Below are 8245 nucleotides of genomic sequence, written 5' to 3'. Positions count from 1 at the left end.
TGAAAAATGCTGTCTGTAATAACAAACTGACATTTTCTTTCCTAAATGTTACCAAGGTAATATTGTACCAAAATTACTAGCAGGAAAAACCCAATTGTTACATAAAATGCAGAAATGTAAAAGGCAAGGGGGATATTAAAGATGAAGACAAAATCGAGATTGCATCAACAGCTTGCTTTGCAAGCAAATAATAAAAATCAATCATTTCACACCCCTAGCGACTGAATACAGAACATATGGCACGTGTTCCATTCTCCAGCACAGCTCCGATGATGGACTACTAATCAGACCCAGTCCTAGACAAAATAAACAAATATCTATTTATATACAATAATATACACAGCTGCACAACAGTTAGGCTATAAACAGAAATCTTCAATCAGTGGATTTACAGATTTGTATGCTTTAAAAGCCTTTCTGTATTATCTGAAAAAGTTTTGTGACAGAACATTTTAAGACAAGCACTCAATCTGAGATAAAAGTACTTATGATGAATACTCAACTCAGAAAGCATTACTGTATCAATGGCCATTTGTTTCTAATATTGCTAGGTTTGCTCTTGGTCTTTTGTAACTTAAATCTCAGTACCTGCAGATGGTTCTAAACTAAGAAAAATGTTATATTGCTTGTTGATGTATTGATTTATAGAGTATTTAGTCATTGATGGATAGTACGTCAACATGGAGAGGCTTGGAGGAATGAGCTTAGGGATGATGTCAGGTATCTGACCTGAGTTAAAAGGCGTAAGGTAAAATTAATGTTTTGGCTATTTACAATAACGACAGTGGTAAGAAAATCACTACTCGGTGATTGCATTTTGTTTCAAATGATATCGATATACGCTATCCCTATATACATACAATAATTAAGGGTTAAACTGAAAGGCATACATTATGGCTTTTCTATATACAGTGCAACAGTCATGTCATGTGTATAGCTGTAATTCCCCACGTTCTGCTCTGTGTTAGGGATAATGATAAACAGAGCATTGCACTTTTTTAAGTTTATCAAGAAAAATAAATTGTTTTTTTTATTTTAGCTTATGCCTGATGCCTGATTTTCACCCAGATTTTTTTTCTCCACTGACCAAATTATCGGACTTCTCCGATTATAGTTTTTTTTATTGACACTGAAATGAATGCTGTATTTAGCCCAGCTCTTGATGGATTGTGTGCACAGCAGGGAACCTCACAGAGCACTATCTGTTGCTCTGTGCAGATTTTATATATGACCTTGAGCTACTCAGTGCTTGGTGAGTGTTTAAGCCATCTGGCAAACAAAAATACCTTTTTTGCCAGACATAAGTTGTCCTCTAGGACTGATTTCATTTTCATATTGAAATCCCCCTTTTCTCAGTTTTACAATGTGGATGTTCTGCCAGTAGTTATTACAGATCACATCACAATGTACTCTGTAACCATTTTATAGCCTGCTAGTATAACAGCAGGCATTCCAAATAAAGACAAAAGATGATGCTTCAATACTACTATAAAGTAAATTATTTAAATTAATATCTCACTACAAACTTGACTAATTTCTTGCATACTCGGGGTCAGTGAGTGCCCATTGCATTTTATGGTATACAATAAATTAATTAATTGGGAGCTCTACTACAGTATCCCTCTACTGTTAATAAATACTTTGTGTACAAAAAAAATGGAATATAAATTAGCACTCCTTGAGCACACACTAAAAGGCTCATTCACAAACAGTAGGATATTGCAAAGAAATAAGCTAATCTTGTGCTCAGATGGCATACAGTGGAAGATCTACTGTATAGCATTATTTTTGAGTGTCCCAATTTCTCGGAGTTATGCAAAGCTAAATCCCTTGGGTTTAATGACATAACCCCGGAGGTCTCTTTCTCCTTTTGTGATCAGATGTTTGAGATGATGCAGACGGTTATGTAGAGGGATTCATTGTATGAGAGGTTCCCCATCTATGCGCTGGCTATTGCCCTCGGTCACTAAGAAATTGAGATGTTAAACAGAGTGTTCACACATAGACGTAAGATTTTTAGAACCTGGCTGGCAACAGGTAACATTTGCTATCTTCTTCGTATCATTCATACCAGCATTGAAACCAAAGGTCTTTGTGCAATCTTTTCTCAAGATGCAGAAAAGGCACACAGTCGTGGCGAAAGGGATTCTTTCTAGTGGAAAACATGTGGATTTGGGATCCATGGCAGTGCTTGTTAAAATGAGTTACATACAGTACAGTAGGTTTGAAAAAATTAATGCAATGATTACACATGCAAATCCATCAGGGATAGTACTCTTAGGTATCTAATGTTTCCAGGGACACTAGTCAGGGGTGTCCTATACCCCCACTGCTGCCTGCCATTTCATGAGCCAGCTATCTTTTAGCATCTCCAGCTGTGATAGATTTCATCGGGTCTGTAGTGGGAAGATAACTCTCAGGAGTCCTGGGAGGATGGAAAAATTGAAAATCTTCACCTTTATCCACTGTGGCTGTTGTAAAGGCATCTCAACTGGCTTTCATCTGGTGAGATAATTACCCAGTATACCACCTCCAAACTTGAAAGCTTTACAATGTGTTGGGGTTACCAGATCAAAAAAGCTATAGAATATAAGTTTCCTGCAAATTCTATATGTTCCTTGTTAACCCAAATTCCTACTAAAGCTATACTTCTTAAGACTTACAGAAAATATCCATATTTGGTCATCTTACAGGTTTTCTGACATAACCTCTGACCTTCTCTGGCCGATGTTTTGACACCAAGGAATGCTTGTTTATTCTATCTGTGTCTCACATTCCTCTTTCCTTCTTTGTCTGGCAAGTTATAAATTTGTACCATGTAGTTGGATTTAACCCTCCAACTCATTAGCCCATGATAAAATCCTTTCATTATTTAATTTGTCTTGCGATACAGTTGTACACTTAGCCCACTCACATAGATAATCTTACCTGTTCAGAGAATAATCATTAATTATCATTCTGCCATGATATTCATTTTTATCAGAATATAAAAAACACCATCGAACAGATCATTAGGACACAGAAATGAAAAATTCAAGTGAAATTCAAAAGTGAATTCAAGTGAAGTGAATTTTAGTGAAGATTCCTGTATTTGCAATAGTAATCATTTGTAATCCATAAAGCATTGGAATGGAGAAAACTTTAAAGAAACTTGTATTACTTGAAGAAAAGTTAAAAATTGGCACTAATTTTTCAAATATGACGAAGACTGATTCTAAATCGGTACTGGTTCAGCTGGGTTCAGTGCCGCTGAAAATAATACTTCCAGGGTACTATTGCTCCCTTGATACTGATTTTAGAATAATCTAGCAGTAAATGTCAAAGACTTCCAACATGCTTCAGTAAATGAAATTATTGTATAATTAGCAAACTTGTCAAATTTGCTGAAGATACTAAAACTGGTACACTGGCAAGAGTGGCAAGGAACTTAAAAAAAACTTTAGCAGAAACTTGGCAATGACATTCAGCATTGATAAATGCAACATGAACCTCATTAAGGTACTGTGGGAGAACAATAAAAAGCACACAATGTCTGTGTATATGAAAAGGGCAGGTTTAACACAGGAGACTGTTTCACACTAAGCAGTGAAACAAAGACATGGGAACACAATTGTAAACTTAAGGAAAATTCATTTTAGATGGAGAAAATGAAACTCATTCACTCAGAGTGATGGGCATCTGGAGTTGACTACTCAGGTTGCTTCCATTCCAGTTCACTCCCACCCATTTTTTAACTTTTTTTAACTTCTCCTGCCCTAACTCAGCGTTTCAGTTGTGGAGCTTTCCTTGGGTCTTCATCTTCAAAAATGGCTCCACAGCCAAAACGTTGTTTCTTTTATTCTCTTTTCAGCATGGAACAAACCTTTACTTGTTCCTTCACACCAGGTTATTCCTACTGCTTAAGATCACACTCTTATCTCCATATAGTACACAGGATTGTAATTTAATCCAACCAGCCTCTATTACAAATTAGCCCTCCACCCTTTGTCATTCGTACCAGAATAATACGAAACACGCAGCTTCTATTATTTGTAGATCACACAGCATTAACATTATATATGCAGTCATTGTATATATGAGAAATCTGTCTCTTTTCTAACATACTGTACATGTGGTCACCTAGGAGACCACGACCATCCTGTTCTTGTATCCTATTTAATTCAAATAGCTTCCAAGGAAATTGTCTTTAAAAATATCTCAAAGTTCAGAAGCTACATATTGGATAGCAAAAAAAGGTAAGAATAACAGCTCAGTGGAACCGTACAGCATTAGTTAATGTAATTCATAAAAACTCCAATAATCCAAGGACAGTTCACAAAGCAGAATACAGAACTTGCAATAACATCCAGTATGGTAAAGTACAAAGCCAATTCTTACTTGATTAGAACAGCATTCGTTTCTATTCAGAATAGGAGAATAGTTATCTAATGTCTACCTACTCACCACAACAAGAGTCTCCTCACTTTTTTGTACAAATCTGTGGGAAATCCACCTCGTTCACCTGTGTTTCCGAGTTACCTATTGATAGATTTACTGATAAAGCAGGAATAATACATCTAATGATAGGAATAATACAGATATACAGTTATATATGACCTCTGACATCTCTTGTCAGTTTTTATTTGAAGTGGTCCTGCTCAAATGAAAATTTAGCTTGTAACTCCACAATAACCATCATTTACCTTACCTTATGCTTCATTTGAATTTTAGGGCAACTCACGCACAGCTTTTTGGCTATACATTCGTAATTCCCACTCAAAGAAGGGTTTAAATTTAGTATTTGACTTGGTGGTACTATACTGTACCACAGCCTCCACCTCCCCTGTACAGGCCTGACTAAAAACTGACCTGTGATTGAACTCAGTGGTGAACAGTCTGTTCAGTGGCTACACACTAAGCCTTATAGGCATCCTTAATACCCATGGGGAATATAACATTTATTTTGCTATTGTTGTTTTTAATGCATGAATCTGTCCCCTTTGCCTTCAAAGCACTTCAAGGTATTGAAGTGCTTTGCTGAGATACAAGATATTGTTCTCTTATTGCAATTCAATTCGAGATAAAATTAAAATAAAAAACTCCCTTAACCCCATCTTTAAGGAATGTGAAATTGTTTTGCTAAATTTGGTAACCTAAGAGCCTGCTCACTTTCTGTAATATCATATTCATTATATTCAATATTCATATTCAACCACAGCAAAGCACCATAAGCTGTGGCATCTTGTCATTTATACATTTCAGCTCAAGAGAAAAAACACCAAAGGAAAACCACAGGATACAGATTGATTCTTTGCAGGATACAGTAATGTATATTGTAACGCTTCGGGGTTCACGTGGGCGTCCTCGTTGCTGCCGCATCAGGTCGGCCCCCCACCACTGGGGACTCGAACCTGGGCCTCCGCCGTCACTCAACAGGGACCCAGCTGCTTGAGCCAAAGGAAAATCTCCCATCAGCCCAGTGGCTGCAGTCCCTGCTATTCACAGGGAAAGGCGGTGATGTCACCACTCTGGTAAGCCAGCTCTCACAAGCAATGGAGGGTGTACGCGTTACACTCTCCCTTACTTAACTCGCTGTCCTTGGCAAAGTGCTACCCCATCCCACTGCTGACACCAATGGAACACTTCTGGGTTCACATGGGCGCCCTCGCCTCTGCCGCATCAGGTCAGCCCCCCACCGTCGGGGACTCAAACCCAGGCCTCTGGCATCACTCAACAGGGACCCAGCTGCTTAAGCCAAAGGGAAATCTCCCATCAGCCCAGCGGCTGCGGTCCCTGCTATTCACAGGGAAGGGCGGTGTCTGGTAAGCCAGCTCTCGCAAGCAATGGAGGCAGTATGTGTTACAATATTAATAAACACACTGTTAATGTCTTAGTGTGAGAAATATATGTTCACATTTGTTTCCTTCTTCAAAAACCATTTTAAAGTGATGCATGCGTTGCAGTACTGTACTGTTAATTTCTAAAACAAGACATACCCTTGAATAGGGTTGGCATGCTTATTTGAAGACATTTAAACAGCTATAGGTGCAGTACAATACTAAAACTCCATATTCTACTCACCTGGCCCACAGCAATAGTACATCTTCACCATTGAATGGAAGCCAAAACCAATACTATTTATTATTTTTGTTTGACCCATGAGCAGAGCTTATTTTCTCTCCTGATGTATTACAATTGACCTTCACACTGACCTTCTGTACCTGTGGAAACTGGGGAGATTGGCTCATTCAAAGTCCTGACTTCAATCCTATTGAGAATGAGTGGAAAGACTTTCAAACCACTGTCTGTAAGCAACCTGAGAGAGCTTGAGAAAATCTGCCTAGAGGAATGGGCAAAGTCTTTACCAAGCTGCTATGCAAAGCCGGTAGAGACTCACTCAAAAAGACTTGCAGCTGTAATTGCTGCCAAAGGTGCTTTCACCAGTTATTGAGTTCACGGGTCTGAATGAATTTTCATTTTCTCCAGTTTTGTTGACATTTACCGTCACTAATCTTAGAAGTCTTCAGTTTGAGAATCCAGGTTTTAACATATTAAGTTTAAAAATGTGTATCATTCATTTTTTTAATTGAATAAATTGGGATATCATAAAGGATTTAAATACTTTTTAAGATACTGTATAAACATATTTATTCGATACCTTGACTGAGAAGGCTAGGTTAATCAATACAAAAGAGCATGGAAACCATTTTATGGTTTCTATATTTGCTCCACCATTGGGTGGGAAAGAAAAAAGTTTTCATCAAATGTCAAGCAATCTGTAAATAGCTCTAGCAGATTCACACTCTAGCGCTCCAAATCCCTGTAATTACAACCTCAAATGCAGGTTCTGCAGATGCTGTATAAAGTCACTTTCATTTATCGGAAAAAGGGGCCGAGATGAAAATGTACAGAATCCTCCAGTGAAAATTACTTTTTTCCCCCCACTACAAAAGTAAACGTAGCACAAAAAAAAGCTTTTTGTTTCTTAATGTCTTAATTTTTTAAAAGCGTTTTCATTTGGTAATAATGTTACAAATTGAAGATCTCAGAAGCCAATTCTCATAATCATTCTCATAGGTTCTTTTTAATCATTCCCTAAAAAGCAGATCATTTACGGTGAGGCACCAGCACACAGCTCAAATGGAAAAGATCTTTCTGCGCTCTACAGTGCCGTGGTACTTAAGCGAATAAGATACGGTAGCAGCTGACTAGAACTGGTTGGTATCGTTTTAAGGATATGTCCTTGTTACATCTCGAGTAGAAAATGCTTTTAAAACATCTCGTTTTATTGAGATCAGCAAATCATCGGGAAAATTTAGAAAAGAGATTAAACTATTTTCATATACCCATATTAATAATGCCTTACATATTCCTCTATAGCAAGTTCTTCAGTACAGGATCACTTAACCGAGTTTTGAAAGCAACAAAAATAAACACTTGTTTGTGGTATAGATGCACTGTATTAAAAATACTTTTTTTGCGCTGAATTTATCACGAAAAATAGTGGTATCCCTTATTTAAGACAACATTTGGTTTTTAATAGTTAATGCTCAGAAGCTCTCATAGTAATAGTAATATTTAACACCTTAAGAAGGCTCCACGGCCGAAACGTTGTGTTTTCTTTCTTCTTGAATTGGCTTAATCAGTCTGCTCTCCTCCCAACTGAAAGCTGGTGTGTGGGGAGCGTTCTGGCGCACTATGGCTGCCGTCGCATCATCCAGGTGGGGCTGCACACTGGTGGTGGAGGGGAGTCCCCATCGCCTGTAAAGCGCTTTGAGTGGAGTGTCCAGAAAAAGCGCGATATTAGTGAAAGCGATTATTATTATTATTATTATTATTATTATTATTATTATTATTCTTTTTTCAGCATGGAATAAACATATTACTTGTTCCATAATAATATTTATATTGGTATAATTTAATTTTACCTTTGAAACTTATTTGAGTAGGTATACCTGCAGACGGTCTTCGGGGACAGCAATGTGCAGATGGTTGAAATTAACCTTTTTTAATTACAATTTAAGAAATAGATGGCACCGAAATAAAGAAAGTGCTAAAAGATGCTTTCTTACTCTCAGAAAGGCTGTGCAGAGGACTCTTTATAAAAGATTCTTAAATACAATGACTAGATGTTAGTAAGGAGCGAAAAAGACTCGATCCCACACCCGTCGCACACACGCAGCGCCAATTCGCAATATGATCGTTTTTAATATCTTTCATGATTTTTCCAGTAATTTTATTATACTTCACTTGCTGTAATTGTTTT

The sequence above is a fragment of the Lepisosteus platostomus genome, chromosome 19 (assembly GCF_059453375.1).
Source record: "Lepisosteus platostomus isolate fLepPlt1 chromosome 19, fLepPlt1.hap1, whole genome shotgun sequence".
NCBI lineage: Eukaryota > Metazoa > Chordata > Actinopteri > Semionotiformes > Lepisosteidae > Lepisosteus > Lepisosteus platostomus.
This window is presented reverse-complemented; position numbering follows the sequence as displayed.